General features: G+C 40.8%; 1 protein-coding gene across 1 annotated transcript in view; it reads left to right on the top strand.

Moving 5' to 3' along the window:
- Positions 1-14,878, top strand: part of LOC126355170 (probable NADH dehydrogenase [ubiquinone] flavoprotein 2, mitochondrial) — a 66,515-nt gene that overhangs the window by 14,527 nt on the left and 37,110 nt on the right. The window lies entirely within an intron of this gene.

The following is a 14,878-nucleotide window of genomic DNA, read 5'->3' as shown; positions in this document are numbered from 1 at the left end:
ACCAAATTACTTCTCGAGTGCTATGTTAGAGTAGTGAGGAGATCATGTCCCCCTTTCCAACATGGAAGTCTCCTGACAAATGGTGTTCTATGCTGACCTTGTAAACAATTGCTTTCTACATCTACATCTACATCCATACTCCGAAGGCCACCTGACGGTGTGTGGCGGAGAGTACCCTGAGTACCTCTATCGGTTCTCCCTTCTATTCCAGTCTCGTATTGTACGTGGAAAGAAGGATTGTCGGTATGCTTCTGTGTGGGCTCTAATCTCTCTGATTTTATCCTCATGGTCTCTTCGCGAGATATACGTAGGAGGGAGCAATATACTGCTTGACTCTTCGGTGAAGGTGTGTTCTCGAAACTTTAACAAAAGCCCGTACCGAGCTACTGAGCGTCTCTCCTGCAGAGTCTTCCACTGGAATTTATCTATCCTCTCCGTAACGCTTTCGCAATTACTAAATGATCCTGTAACGAAGCGCGCTGCTCTCCGTTGGATCTTCTCTATCTCTTCTATCAACCCTATCTGGTGCGGATCCCACACTGCTGAGCAGTATTCAAGCATTGAGCGAACAAGCGTACTGTAACCTACTTCCTTTGTTGTCGGATTGCATTTCCTTAGGATTCTTCCAATGAATCTGTCTGGCATCTGCTTTACCGACGATCAACTTTATATGATCATTCCATTTTAAATCACTCCTAATGAGTACTCCCAGATAATTTATGGAATTAACTGCTTCCAGTTGCTGACCTGCTATTTTGTAGCTAAATGATAAGGGACCTATTTTTCTATGTATTCGCATCACATTACACTTGTCTACATTGAGATTCAATTGCCATTACGTGCACCATGCGTCAATTCGCTGCAGATCCTCCTGCATTTCAGTACAATTTTCCATTGTTGCAACCTCTCGATACACCACAGCATCATCTGCAAAAAGCCTCAGTGAACTTTGATTATCACTTCCATCAATCTCACTGATTTTAGTGGGATTTTTAAATCTTTCATATTGGAGAATCTTATTGCTGTCTACTCTGTAATGTGCTTGTTTAAATCAATGTACAACTGATGAGGTTGCTTGACATATTCATAAAATTTCTCAGCATTTGCGTCACTAAAAATATCTGATCAATAGTGGATCTATTTTTCCTAAATCCAACATGATAATCTCCCAGTAGTCTTTCCACACATTATTGTCTTCAGTAGGCTAAAATTTTAGTAAACATTGTATACATTACATCCAAGAGTAATCTCTTAGTAATTGCTGCACTCTGACTTATCACCAGTCTTATGTAATGGGCAGATTGTTCCAATGTTTCACTCCTTTGGAATATCTTCATTTATCCACATTTCCTTTATTAAGTCATTGAGAGCTGTCTCCATCTTCTTCCCCCAAATTTTAATAATTCGGCTTCCATTGTATCTTCTCCTGTTGCTTTATTCCTTTAAGTCTGGTGGTTCAACTTCCTGCTCCTCTGCTTCTAATTCCTATTTCAAATCCAACTTTCCTCTTCCTCATTGAAGGCTTCCTGTCTGTTACCTTCCCATTTCCATCAAAGCACTCGGCCTTCAGGCCACAAGTGGCCCATCGGGACCATCTGCTCGTCGTGTAATCCTCAGCTGAGGAAGTGGATAGGAGAGGGGTGTGTAGTCAGCACACTGCTCTCCCAGTTGTTATGATGGTTTTCTGTGACCAGAGCCCCTACTATTCAGTCGAATGGCTCCTCAGTTGGCATCACAAGGCTGAGTGCACCACAAAAAATAGCAACATCCCATGGTGGCCCAGATGGTTCACCCATCCAAATGCTGGCCACGTCCAACAGTGCTCAACTTCAGTTATCTGACAGGAGCCATGTATCCACTGCAGCAGGGCCGTTGCCTCATTTCCATCAAGTAACTCAATAAAATAGTCTTGCCATCTTCCCAAATCTTTGCTTTTATCTCCAATTAGATTTCCATCTTTATACTTACAGAAAACTGCTCTCAATTGGTAACATGTCTTCAGTTCTCTAGGTCTATCATAGACCTTGGGTATCTCATTATTGTCCCTCCTGTATCTTCCTCCTTTTGTACTGCTATTTCTTCAGCCTGTGTAGCTTATTTGCTCATTTTCTCTTCTCTCTGTGAAGGGAGACGAAAATTTAATAGTCATGGATGACTGGAATTCGATTGTAGTAAAAGGAAGAGAAGGAAACATAGTAGGTGAATATGGATTGGGGGTAACAAATGAGAGGAAGCTGCCTGGTAGAAATTTGCACAGAGCATAACTTAATCATAGCTAACACTTGGTTCAAGAATCGTGAAAGAAGGTTGTATACATGAAGACATTTCCAGGGGCAGATGTGGACTCTGTCCACAATCTATTGGTTATGAACTGTAAATTAAAACTGCAAAACTGTGTGAATTTAAGGACCTGGATAAACTGACTAAACCAGTTGTTGTACAGAGTTTCAGGGACAGCATAAGGGAACAATTGACAAGAACGGGGGAAAGAAATACTGTAGAAGAAGAATGGGTAGCTTTGAGGTATGAAGTACTGAAGGCAGCAGAGGATCAAGAAGGTAAAATGATGAGAGCTAATAGAAATCCTAGGGTAACAGAAGAAATCTTGGATTTAATTGATGAAAGGAGAAAATACAAATGTCTCAAAAATGAGATAGACAGGAAGTGCAAAATGGCTAAGTGGGGATGGCTAGAGGACAAATAGTTGTATGTAGAGGCTTATCTCACTAGGGGTAAGATAGATACTGCCCAGAGGAAAATTAGAGAGTCCTTTCGAGAAAAGAGAACCACTTGTATGAATATAAAGAGCCGTGATGGAAACCCAGTTCTAACCAAAGAAGAGAAAGCAGAAAAGTGGAAGGAGTATATAGAGGGTCTATACAAGGGCGATGTACTTGAGGACAATATTATGGAAACGGAAGAAGATGTGGATGAAGATGAAATGGGAGATATGATACTGCGTGAAGAGTTTGACAGGACACTGAAAGATCCAAGTTGAAACAAGACCCCGTAGTAGACAACTTTCATTAGAACTACTGACAGCCTTGGGAGAGCCAGTCCTGACAAAACTCTACCTTCTGGTGAGCAAAATTTATGAGACAGAAGAATACAATGATTCCAATCCCAAAGAAAGCAGGCGTTGACAGATGTGAAAATTACTCAACCATCAGTTTAATAAGTCACGTCTGCAAAATACTAACGCGAATTCTTTACAGACAAATGGAAAAACTAGTAGAAGCAGACCTCGGGGAAGATCAATTTGGATTCCGTAAAAATATTGGAACACGGCATGCAATACTGACCCTACGACTTATCTTAGAAGCTAGATTTAAAAAAAGGCAAACCTACATTTCTAGCATTTGTAGACTTAGAGAAAGCATTTGACAATGTTGACTGGAATACTCTCTTTCAAATTCTGAAGGTGACAGGGGTAAAATACAGGGAGCAAAAGGCTATTTACAGTTTGTACAGAAACCAGATGGCAGTTATAAGGGTCTCGAGGGGCATGAAAGGGAAGCAGTGGTTGGGAAGGGAGTGAGACAGGGTTGTAGCCTCTCCCCAATGTTATTCAATCTGTATATTGAGCAAGCAATAAAGGAAACAAAAGAAAACTTTGGAGTAGGTATTGAAAACCATGAAGAAGAAATAAAAACTTTGAGGTTTGCCGATGACCTTGTCATTCTGTCAGAGACAGCAAAGGACTTGGAAGAGCAGTTGAATGGAATGGACAGTGTCTTGAAAGGAGGATATAAGATGAACATCAACAAAAGCAAAACGAGGGAAATGGAATGTAGTTGAATTAAGTTGGGTGATGCTGAGGGAATTAGATTAGGAAATGAGTCACTTAAAGTAGTAAAGCAGTTTCGCTATATGGGGAGCAAAATAACTGATGATGGTTGAAGTAGAGAGGATATAAAATGAAAACTGGCAATGGCAAGGAGAGTGTTTCGGAAGTAGAGAAATTTGTTAACATCGAGTATGGATTTAAGTGTCAGGAAGTAGTTTCTGAAAGTATTTGTATGGAGTGTAGCGATGTATAAAAGTGAAACATGACCGATAAATAGTTTGGACAAGAAGAGAATTGAAGCTTTAAAAATGTGGTGCTACAGAAGAATGCTGAAGATTAGATGGTTAGATCACATAACTAATGAGGAGGTATTGAATAGAATTGGGGAGAAGAGGAGTTTGTGGCACAACTTGACTAGAAGAAGGGATTGGTTGGTAGGTCATGTTCTGAGGCATCAAGGGATCACCAATTTAGTATTGGAGGGCAGTGTAGAGGGAGACCAAGAGATGAATACACTAAGCAGATTCAGAAGGATGTAGACTGCAGTAGGTGCTGGGAGATAAAGCTTGCACAGGATAGAGTAGCATGGAGAGCTGCATCAAACCAGTCTCAGGACTGAAGAGCACAACTACTGTACTCTTCCACTGCTAGATCCTTTGCAGCCTTCTTTTCCTCTTTTCTCTTTTTGATTACCAGTGAACACTCCTTTTTGAACTATTTAACTTTTCTTGTGGGATTCCTTCATGTACTACTTCTGAGGCCACATTGATGACTTGGGTCGGAATCCACCATTTAGTTTCCACATCCCCCTCCTTCCATGTGTACTTCCTTGTCACAAAAGTCTTCTTATATTCTTCCTGCTTTTCTTTAAGGTGTAAACTTTTTACATTTTTTCCCTTTTCTCCTGCTGTTTTTGTTTCTTGACATAGCTATGTTATTTCTGTACCTGATCCGCGCGAATTAATTATCTGTGTCTTCGTCTGCCCTCTACAGCTACTAACTTCCACATCATCTGATAATCTCTATCTATTTCTATTATAACATGGTCTATTTGGCTTCTGTATAACTTTGTGTGATGAAGCTCAAGTACACTTCTTAATGTCATTCCTTGGATACTTTGTGATTTTTATCATTGTCGTGTTCCCACTGGTAAAGTTGTCACTGACTTCAAGGAGGTTTTCTTTCCCAGTTAAAATTTCTATACACTTTTCCTTTCCGTATTGTTACATTTAGGTCATAAAGGATCATTTTCACATCATGCCTTTGAACTTTGCTGACTCCCTCTTCCAGTCTGGAGCGAAATACATCCTCTGCAACCTCCAGAGGGGCATCATCATAAGATTAAAAAAATTTGTCCTAAACTCCAAGAAAACAACCTAAAATGTTATAATTAAATTTGCCTTCATTGAATTACCATGAAGAAAGCTGGTACCAATATGGTCCATATTGCATCTATTGTATATCAGTAGTATAAGATTTCCCGATGCTATCATTCCATGTCCTTGCCTTTGTATTTCTTGTAGTGCTGCCATTTTCACTGTATATTCACCCATTTCTCCTCTAATTTCTTTCACTTCGCCAGTTCGTGTAAGGGTGGTCACATTCCAGGCAGCTATCATAATATCTATTTCCCTTCTCCTTAACCTTTTCCCTTATCAGGTTTTCATCTTGAAATTTATATCCTTGTAAGTCTCATGAGTAGTATCTGCTACAATTCCATTTTGCAAGGTGGAGTTGGTAGCCCTAGGTCCGAATCCCTTCCTTGGGGTTTACTCCACTAGGGTTGGCTTCCCTACACCTATAGAGCTGCTCCTACTCAGTGCAAGACACGATTCATCTGGCTCCTCTGCCAAGGTCTGTCTGGCGTGGGTGACGCTGTCAGTAGCTGTATTACTATTGGCACAGCACTCAACTTTGCTGGAGCACACAAACCCTACTGCCCGGCAGTGATGGTACCTTCGATAAGGCTAGATATCTTGTGAGAGGGTTTTGTTCTATATGAAACAGTCATTTTCACATTTGTAGTACTTGTCCAGAAGATTTCTGGACCTTCAGTCTTGCTCTGCTGGCAAATGATTGTTGAGTTATTGATGTCTTGTCTCTCCATGCCTTAAATTCTGGAAAAACAATATTATTTTTGCTGTGTGCAATTGACTTGTTTTAGAGTGGAAACAAGCCTTTTGAACAGATTTGTGTGTGGAAAGTATTACTTGTCCTAAACTGTCTGGCATGTTTCTCAAATGCTAGTATATGCCACATAAAAGAAAACGCCATGGAGATTGGAACTTGCCTGTCAATCCTCTCGAATTCAGTGTTACACATTTTGCAAATGACACAATGAGGACCAAAGCTTTCATTCTAATACTCTGAGGTTCCCTTTTCTATAAAAGTTTCATTATATTTTGGGTACTGTTTATTTTATTGTTAGAAATAGCTCATATTCACTGTTAGAAAATTTTGAAAATTAGGCCACTTGTAAAAGTTAATTACAATTTTTGTAGATGCCTATTTTACTTAGTATACATTTTACCCCCTAATTTGTGTTTTGTAATGGTTAAACGTGCAGTTTTGTTTGGTATAAATAAAGATAGATTATGTAGTTATTTGCAATAAAAGAAAACACTAGTAGAGAAGAATGCAACCCTATTTCTAAAGATTATTCACATCACAGAATAAAGTCTTGCAGTAGCTAATATTTATTTACACTTCATAATTTCATGAGCAATTGCGAGAACATAAAATTATTTGCATTCTAATATCTAACATTTCCACCAGAATGCAAACAAATTTTATTGACACAATACAAATAGTTTTCATGTATTGTCCATTTCAACAGACTCTCAGCCCTAATTTCACACCCTTTAATAAACAGATTTCATTCTTGACCCCACAACATTTCCTCTGAGAATGTGCAGATGTATATCTGTGTGTTTTGTCCTTGGTTGGTAGCAGTCCATAGATGCCAGTTTTATTGCTGTTTTTTAAATGACATGTTCACAGCCAACTGTATCTTTTATTACAGTTCACGCAATTGCAATTTCAATCTAAGATCATTATCAAGTAGGAAGGTGCTGTAAAACTAACTCCAATAAAAAAGGGGAAAAAATTGGTTGTCGTGACTGTACTGTCATTGTCATGGTGTATGAATGTTGTATTACTCCCATGTTGACAAATCTCAGGTTGCAGCTGTTGATGACCACAGAGATTTTTGCCCAGCTGATCACGTCACCCTGTATTCTGCTTCAGCAGTGGAAATCATTACAATTTGCTGTTTGCACAAATTACATGTAATATTGCCTTTCTGGAACAGAAAATGTACTGTGTCAGACCTCCTATCTACTGGATCATTGGCCCAGTCTGCACCACAGTATCTAGTTATTTCTGTGGTGTATTCTTTAGTGAAACATAGTTGCAAATTCTTGGTTCCCTGAAAATACCTTAAAACTTTTCACACTAAGCCAATCTTGTTTAGTGGATCTTCACAATGTTTATGTAACTTGCAGAATATGAAATATCAGGTCGTGTCACTTGTCTGTAGAGTATGTTATCTCTTCTTTTATTAGATGATGCATTCATTTCAATGAGAGTTTAAACAGGTCCAGAATTTTCCAACACCTTATTGATGTGCTTTCAGTTTAGGTCAACCACACCTGTTTTGTGGTTTCTGTTTATGTTCACACCAGTATGTTTCTTTGCTTCACCAATAATGCATAATTTCTCTTCTAGCTTTTTTAGATTTCTAGTCCTCAGAGGATAAAGTAGGTAAAAAGACGAGGGCTGCTAGAAATCCTTGGGTAACAGAAGAAATATTGAATTTAATTGATGAAAGGAGAAAATATAAAAATGCAGTAAATGAAGCAGGCAAAAAGGAATACAGACGTCTCAAAAATGAGATTGACAGGAAGTGCAAAATGGCTAAACAGGGATGGCTAGAGGACAAATGTAAGGATGTAGAAGCTTATCTCACTAGGGGTAAGATAGATACTGCCTACAGGAAAATTAAAGAGACCTTTGGAGAGAAGAGAACCACGTGTATGAATATCAAGAGCTCAGATGGCAGCCCAGTTCTAAGCAAAGAAGGGAAGGCAGAAAGGTGGAAGGAGTATATAGAAGGCTTATACAAGGGCGATGTACTTGAGGACAATATTATGGAAATAGAAGAGGATGTAGATGAAGACGAAATGGGAGATACGATACTGCGTGAAGAGTTTGACAGAGCACTGAAAGACCTGAGCCGAAACAAGGCCCCCGGAGTAGACAACATTCCATTAGAACTACTGACGGCCTTGGAAGAGCCAGTCATGACAAAACTCTACCAGCTGGTGAGCAAGATGTATGAGACAGGTGAAATACCCTCAGACTTCAAGAAGAATATAATAATTCCAATCCCAAAGAAAGCAGGTGCTGACAGATGTGAAAATTACCGAACTATCAGTTTAATAAGCCACGGCTGCAAAATACTAACGCGAATTCTTTACAGACGAATGGAAAAACTGGTAGATGCAGACCTCGGGGAGGATCAGTTTGGATTCCGTCGAAATGTTGGAACACGTGAGGCAATACTGACCTTACGACTTATCTTAGAAGAAAGATTAAGAAAAGGCAAACCTACGTTTCTAGCATTTGTAGACTTAGAGAAAGCTTTTGACAATGTTGACTGGAATACTCTTTTTCAAATTCTAAAGGTGGCAGGGGTAAAATACAGGGAGCGAAAGGCTATTTATAATCTGTACAGAAACCAGATGGCAGTAATAAGAGTCGAGGGGCATGAAAGGGAAGCAGTGGTTGGGAAAGGAGTGAGACAGGGTTGTAGCCTCTCCCCGATGTTATTCAATCTGTATATTGAGCAAGCAGTAAAGGAAACAAAAGAAAAATTCGGAGTAGGTATTAAAATTCATGGAGACGAAGTAAAAACTTTGAGGTTCGCCGATGACATTGTAATTCTGTCAGAGACGGCAAAGGACTTGGAAGAGCAGTTGAACGGAATGGACAGTGTCTTGAAAGGAGGATATAAGATGAACATTAACAAAAGCAAAACGAGGATAATGGAATGTAGTCAAATTAAATCGGGTGATGCTGAGGGAATTAGATTAGGAAATGAGACACTTAAAGTAGTAAAGGAGTTTTGCTATTTAGGAAGTAAAATAACTGATGATGGTCGAAGTAGAGAGGATATAAAATGTAGACTGGCAATGGCAAGGAAAGCGTTTCTGAAGAAGAGAAATTTGTTAACATCGAATATAGATGTGTATAGATATGTATCAGGAAGTCGTTTCTGAAAGTATTTGTTTGGAGTGTAGCCATGTATGGAAGTGAAACATGGACGATAACTAGTTTGGACAAGAAGAGAATAGAAGCTTTCGAAATGTGGTGCTACAGAAGAATACTGAAGATAAGGTGGATAGATCACGTAACTAATGAGGAGGTATTGAATAGGATTGGGGAGAAGAGAAGTTTGTGGCACAACTTGACTAGAAGAAGGGATCGGTTGGTAGGACATGTTTTGAGGCATCAAGGGATCACAAATTTAGCATTGGAGGGCAGCGTGGAGGGTAAAAATCGTAGAGGGAGACCGAGAGATGAGTACACTAAGCAGATTCAGAAGGATGTAGGCTGCAGTAGGTACTGGGAGATGAAGCAGCTTGCACAGGATAGAGTAGCATGGAGAGCTGCATCAAACCAGTCTCAAGACTGAAGACAACAACAACAACAACAGTCCTATTCACTGTTGGTTACCAGAAATCAGTGTGTGCTCTATTCACACTCTAAGGAATAACATTACTGATTTGACAACAGAGTAATGTACGCATGAAGCAATTTTTAATGTTTTGATTCCTATTTCAAGCAATGTATTATTCAACTTCAAATTCCACTGTTGGCCAGACTGCTTCAGACCCTACAGAGAATTAAGTAACAAAAGTACCTGTGTGCCATTTGAGTACGTCTCTTGTGATGTAGCGAAATTCTTGTAGGTTGTAGTTAGCAGCCATAGCAAAAAAATAGCAAACTAAAGTGTACATTATAGCTGGTAAATACACTGTATAATAATCAGTAATCAGCAACTCGCATTTGAAGATGTCCTTCAGCTACTAATTTCCCAATATTGAATTATTTCCCTTTTTTATTCTAAAACAAACACACACACACACACACACACACACACACACACACACACACACACACCTGTGCCCTTACATTCCTCCTGCATGACGCACAATGCATTTCAGCAGGTCGACTGGGGTGGGGATTGTCAGGTGAACAGGTGAAGTCTATAGAGGAGGGGGGGGGGGAGAGAGAGAGAGAGAGAGAGAGAGAGAGAGAGAGAGAGAGAGAGAGAGAGAGAGAGAGAGGGAGAGGGGGGGGGGGGCAGGAAGAGGGTTTGAGGGGTAGGCAGCTAGTGGTTTGGAAGGGGCAGCAGGTTTGCTGGCTAGGAATGCAGGGGGGGGAATGCTGCCAGGTGCACACACGAGGCCTGTGATGCACAGGTGCCAGAGACAGTGATGTGTGGTACATCTACATCATACTCCGCATGCCACCTAATGGAGTATGGTGAAGGGTATTTTCGGCTCCACTACCTGATCCCACAAACCCTGTTCAACTCCCGAATAGTGCTTGGAAAGAATGATTGTCGGTAAGCCTTTGTATTGGCTCTAATTCCTTGAATTTTCTCCTCGTAGCCAATAAACGAAATGTATGTGGGGGAAGTAATATGTTGTCCGACTAAACACTCTCGCGACGAAATACATCGCTCTTCATTGGATCTTTTCTATCTCCTCTATCTGTTCAGGGCCCTAGCCCATGGCTTCCAGTTTTCAGCCGCAAAGTCGTGTGTCATGCACTTCTTCCAACGTCTTGCCGTTCATCCGGAACCTGCACTTTACCTTAATGATGATCCAGTCACTGTAGTGGAGACATATCAATTCCTAGGACTGATTTTCGATGCTCGATTGACTTGGCTCCCTCATCTTCGTCAACTTAAGTAGAAGTGCTGGCAGCACCTCGATGCCCTCCATTGCCTGAGCAACACCGATTGGGGTGCAGATCGCTGTACGCTGCTGCAGCTCTATAGAGCCCTTGTCCAATCCCAAACTGATTAGGAGTGTGGTTTATGGTTCAGTAGCACCTTCAGGATTACATTTACTCGACCCTTTGCACCACTGTGGGTTTCGATTAGCGACAGGAGCTTTTAGGACGAGTCTGGTGACCAGCTTACTGGTGGATGCTCGTGTCCCTCTACTGCAGATCAGACGTGCGCAGCTGCTCTCCAATTACACAGCACACATTCATATTTCCCCTGACCATCCAAATTACTGTCTCCTTTTCCCACCCACGGAAGTCCATCTCCCACATCGGCGGCCCAGATTGGGGTCAAAGATTGTGGTTCGCATGCGGTCCCTTCTGGCCGAACTGGAGTCCTCCCCTTCACCATCTTGACTTGCGGTCATGTACGCCTCCATGGTGTTGTACGCCTTGACTGCAGCTTCATCTGGACCTTTTGCATGGCCCTAAGGACTCTGTTAACTCCACCGCTCTCCGCTGTCACTTCCTCTCGATTCTTGATGTGTTCCAGGGCTCTGAAGTGGTTTACACCGACGGCTCAATGGCTGATTGTCATGTAGGCTTCGCGTATGTTCATGAAGGACATATTGAGCAGCACTCCTTGCCAGTTGGCTGCAGTGTTTTCACTGCAGAGCTGGCGACCATATCTCATGCTCTTGAGTACATCTGCTCATGCCCCTGGCGAGTCATTTCTCCTGTGTACATTTCATTGAGCAGCCTACAAGCTATTGACCAGTGCTACTCTCACCACCCTCTAGTGGCGTCCATTCAGGAGTCCATCTGTGCCCTGGAACAGTCCCATCCTTCCATGGTGTTTGTGTGGACTGCAGGACACATCGGAATCCCTGGCAACCAACTTACAGACAGGTTGGCCAAACAGGCGACACGGAAACCGCTTCTGGAGATCTCTGAAGCTGACCTGCAATCTGTCTTACACTGCAGGGTTTTTAGGCTTTGTGAGATGGAATGGCATAACAGCACACACAACAAATTGTCATTAAGGAGACTATGAATGTGTGGAAGTCTTCTGTGCAGGCCTCCCACAGGGAATCAGTTGTCCTCTGCCAGCTACGTATTGGCTATACGTGGCTAATGCATGGTTACCTGCTCCATCGTGAGGACCCACCTCAGTCTCGCTGTAGCTCCCAAATGACAGTCATCCACCTCTTGCTGTACTTCCCACTTTTAGCCACTCTGCGGCAGACTTTTAACTTTCCCAGTGCCCTGCCTTCGGTGTTGGGTGATAATGCCTCCACAGCAGCTTTAGTTTTACGTTTTATCTGTGAGAGTGGGTTTTATACTTCTATGTAGGTTTTAACGCATGTCCTTCGTCCCTCTGTGTCCTCCACCCTAGTTCTTTTTGGATGGAGCTTTTAATGTGTTGCAGAGTGTCTGGCTTTCCCTTTTTATTCTCATGGTTGGCCAACCACTGTAATCTGCTTTCATGTTTTAATCTCTCCTGTTTCTAGTGTCTCCGTTGTTTTCTTGTCCTCTTTTGTCCCTTTTAGTGTTTGTTGCCTTCTCTTCATTCTTGTGGCCTTTCCTTTCTTTCTGTTTTGTGTTAAATGTTTTGTCCATTTTATTCTCACATTTGTGGCATTTGTGGAACAAGGGACCGATGACCTCATAGTTTGGTCCCTTCTCCCGTCTTTAAACCAACCAACCCACCAACTAAACTATTTGTCCTACCTGATACAGATCCCAGGTGGATGAACAGTACTCAAGAATCAGGCAAACAAGCATCTTATAAGCCACTTCATTCATGGATGAGTTACTTTTCTTTAAGGTTCTTCCGATGAATCTGAATCTGGTATCTGCTTTTACCACAATCTGTTTTATGTGGTCATTCCACTTGTGGTCACTCTGGATAGTTACGCCTAGATATTTTACGGCAGACGCTGTCTCCAGCTGTTTGTCATCAATAGTGTAGCTGTACAGTAGTAGATTTATTTTCTATGTATGCACAATATATTACATTTATTTTCATTCAGGGTCAACTGCCATAGCCTGCACCATTCATCAGTTCTCTGCAGGTCATTCTGCAAATTCGTACTATCTTCCAATGTTGCTACTTTGGTATAGACAACTGCATCATATGCAAATAGTCTTAAAGAGCATCCGACACTTTCTACTAGATCATTTATACTTGTATATATTGTAAACAGCAACGGTTCTATCACACTTTTACTTTTACATCTGTCAATTTTGTTCCTTTAAGAGTAGCGTGTTGAGTTCTGTCTGCAAGAAAGTCTTGAATCCAATTGCAAGTCTGCTTCAGATATTCTGTAAGCTCATATTTTTTTCATTAAATGGCAATGTGGGATGATGTCAAATGCCTTACTGAAATCAAGGAACATGGCGTCAACCTGAGTGCCATTGTCCATTGCACTGTGGATTTCATGGAGGAACAGAGTGAGCTGAGTTTCGCAGGGTCTCTGTTTGCAAAATCCGTGTTGATTTTTATAGAGATGTTCATTTTCCAAAACGTCATTATTCTTGCGCATAAAACATGTTCCATAATTCTAAAACAGATTGACATCAACGATACAGATCTGTCTGATAGCCTTTCTTAAAAACAAGAACGACCTGCACTTTTTTCCAGTCAGATACCTTTTGTTGCTCAAGTGATCTACAATAAATTACTGCTAGAAGGGGAGCAAGTTCTTTCGCATAATATTTATAGAATCTTATAGGTGTCTCATCTGGTCCGTATGCCTTTCCACTACTAAGTTATTTTTCAATTCTGCGATTGGTTATCTCAATATCTGCCATTTTGACATTCGTACGATGATTGAACAGAAGGGCAGTGCTACAATCTTCTATGGTGAAGCAACTTAGGAAGACTGAATTCAGTATTTCAACCTTCTCTCTGTTATCTTCTGTTTTGGTGCTGGTGTGTTTACTGAGAGATGATTTTGACCCACTTACTGATTTTACATATGACCAAAATCTCTTAGGGTTTTTACTCAGGTTGGTTGACACTGTCTTACTTTCAAAATCATTGAATGCTTCTTTCATTGCTCTCCTTACATTCATTTTCACTTTGTTTGGTTTTTATTTGTCAACTAGTTTTTTTACTTCTCTCGAACGCAGATGAAGTGCGGTTTTCTAACACAGCTATTAAACCATTGTGGATCTTTCCCATCCCTACAAATTTACTTGGAACATACTTGTCTAGGGCATATTGAACAATGTCTTTGAAATTTTTTTTCCATTTGGTCTCCATGTGTTCGTCCTCATCATCAAATGTTTTATGCTGACTGCTCAGGTATTCTGAAATTTGTATCCTGTCACCCTTGCTGAACAAATATATCTTCCTATCTTTCTTAACATTCCTTGTAGGGCCTGTCATCATACATGCTGCTACAGCCTTATGATCACTGATATCTTTTTCTACGTTAACTGATTCAGTAAGTTTAGGTCTGTTTGTTGCCAGGAGATCTAAGACGTTACTCTGATAAGTTGGTTCTCCATCTGCTCAAGGTAATTTTCGGCCAAGACATTCAGAACAATGTCATACGAATCCCTGTCTCTGGAACCAGTTTTGATGTCATAACACTCCCAATCTAAACCTGGCAAATTGAAGTCACCCCCACTTGCAACAGTATGATCAGGAAAATTACTAATAATATTCCGCAAGTTCTGTCTGAAGCACTCTACAACTTCAGATCCTGACCCAGCTGGTCTGTAAAAGAATCCAATCACCATTTTTGACCGTTCTTCAATACTGTTTCACCCAGATTAATTCACATTCGAAATCCATGATATCCTTGCTAGATTTTATCAAATTTTTTTACTGCAATAATCACGCTGCCACCACTGGTGACTAACCTATCCTTACAATAAATATTCCAATCTGAACTTAGGATTTCGTTGTCTTTGATGTCTGATTGCAACCAGCTTTCTGGTCACAATACTATCTGTGCATTATAACCCTCAATAAGTGATACTAATTCTGGGATCTTTCCTTGGATGCTCCCATTGTTTACTAAAATCATATTAATCTTTTCTATCTCTGATTTGAGAGGACCA

Source organism: Schistocerca gregaria, chromosome 3, assembly GCF_023897955.1.
Source record: "Schistocerca gregaria isolate iqSchGreg1 chromosome 3, iqSchGreg1.2, whole genome shotgun sequence".
Taxonomy (NCBI): Eukaryota; Metazoa; Arthropoda; class Insecta; order Orthoptera; family Acrididae; genus Schistocerca; species Schistocerca gregaria.
Note: the sequence above shows the minus strand (reverse complement) of the source record. Positions and strands in the feature narration are given on the sequence as shown.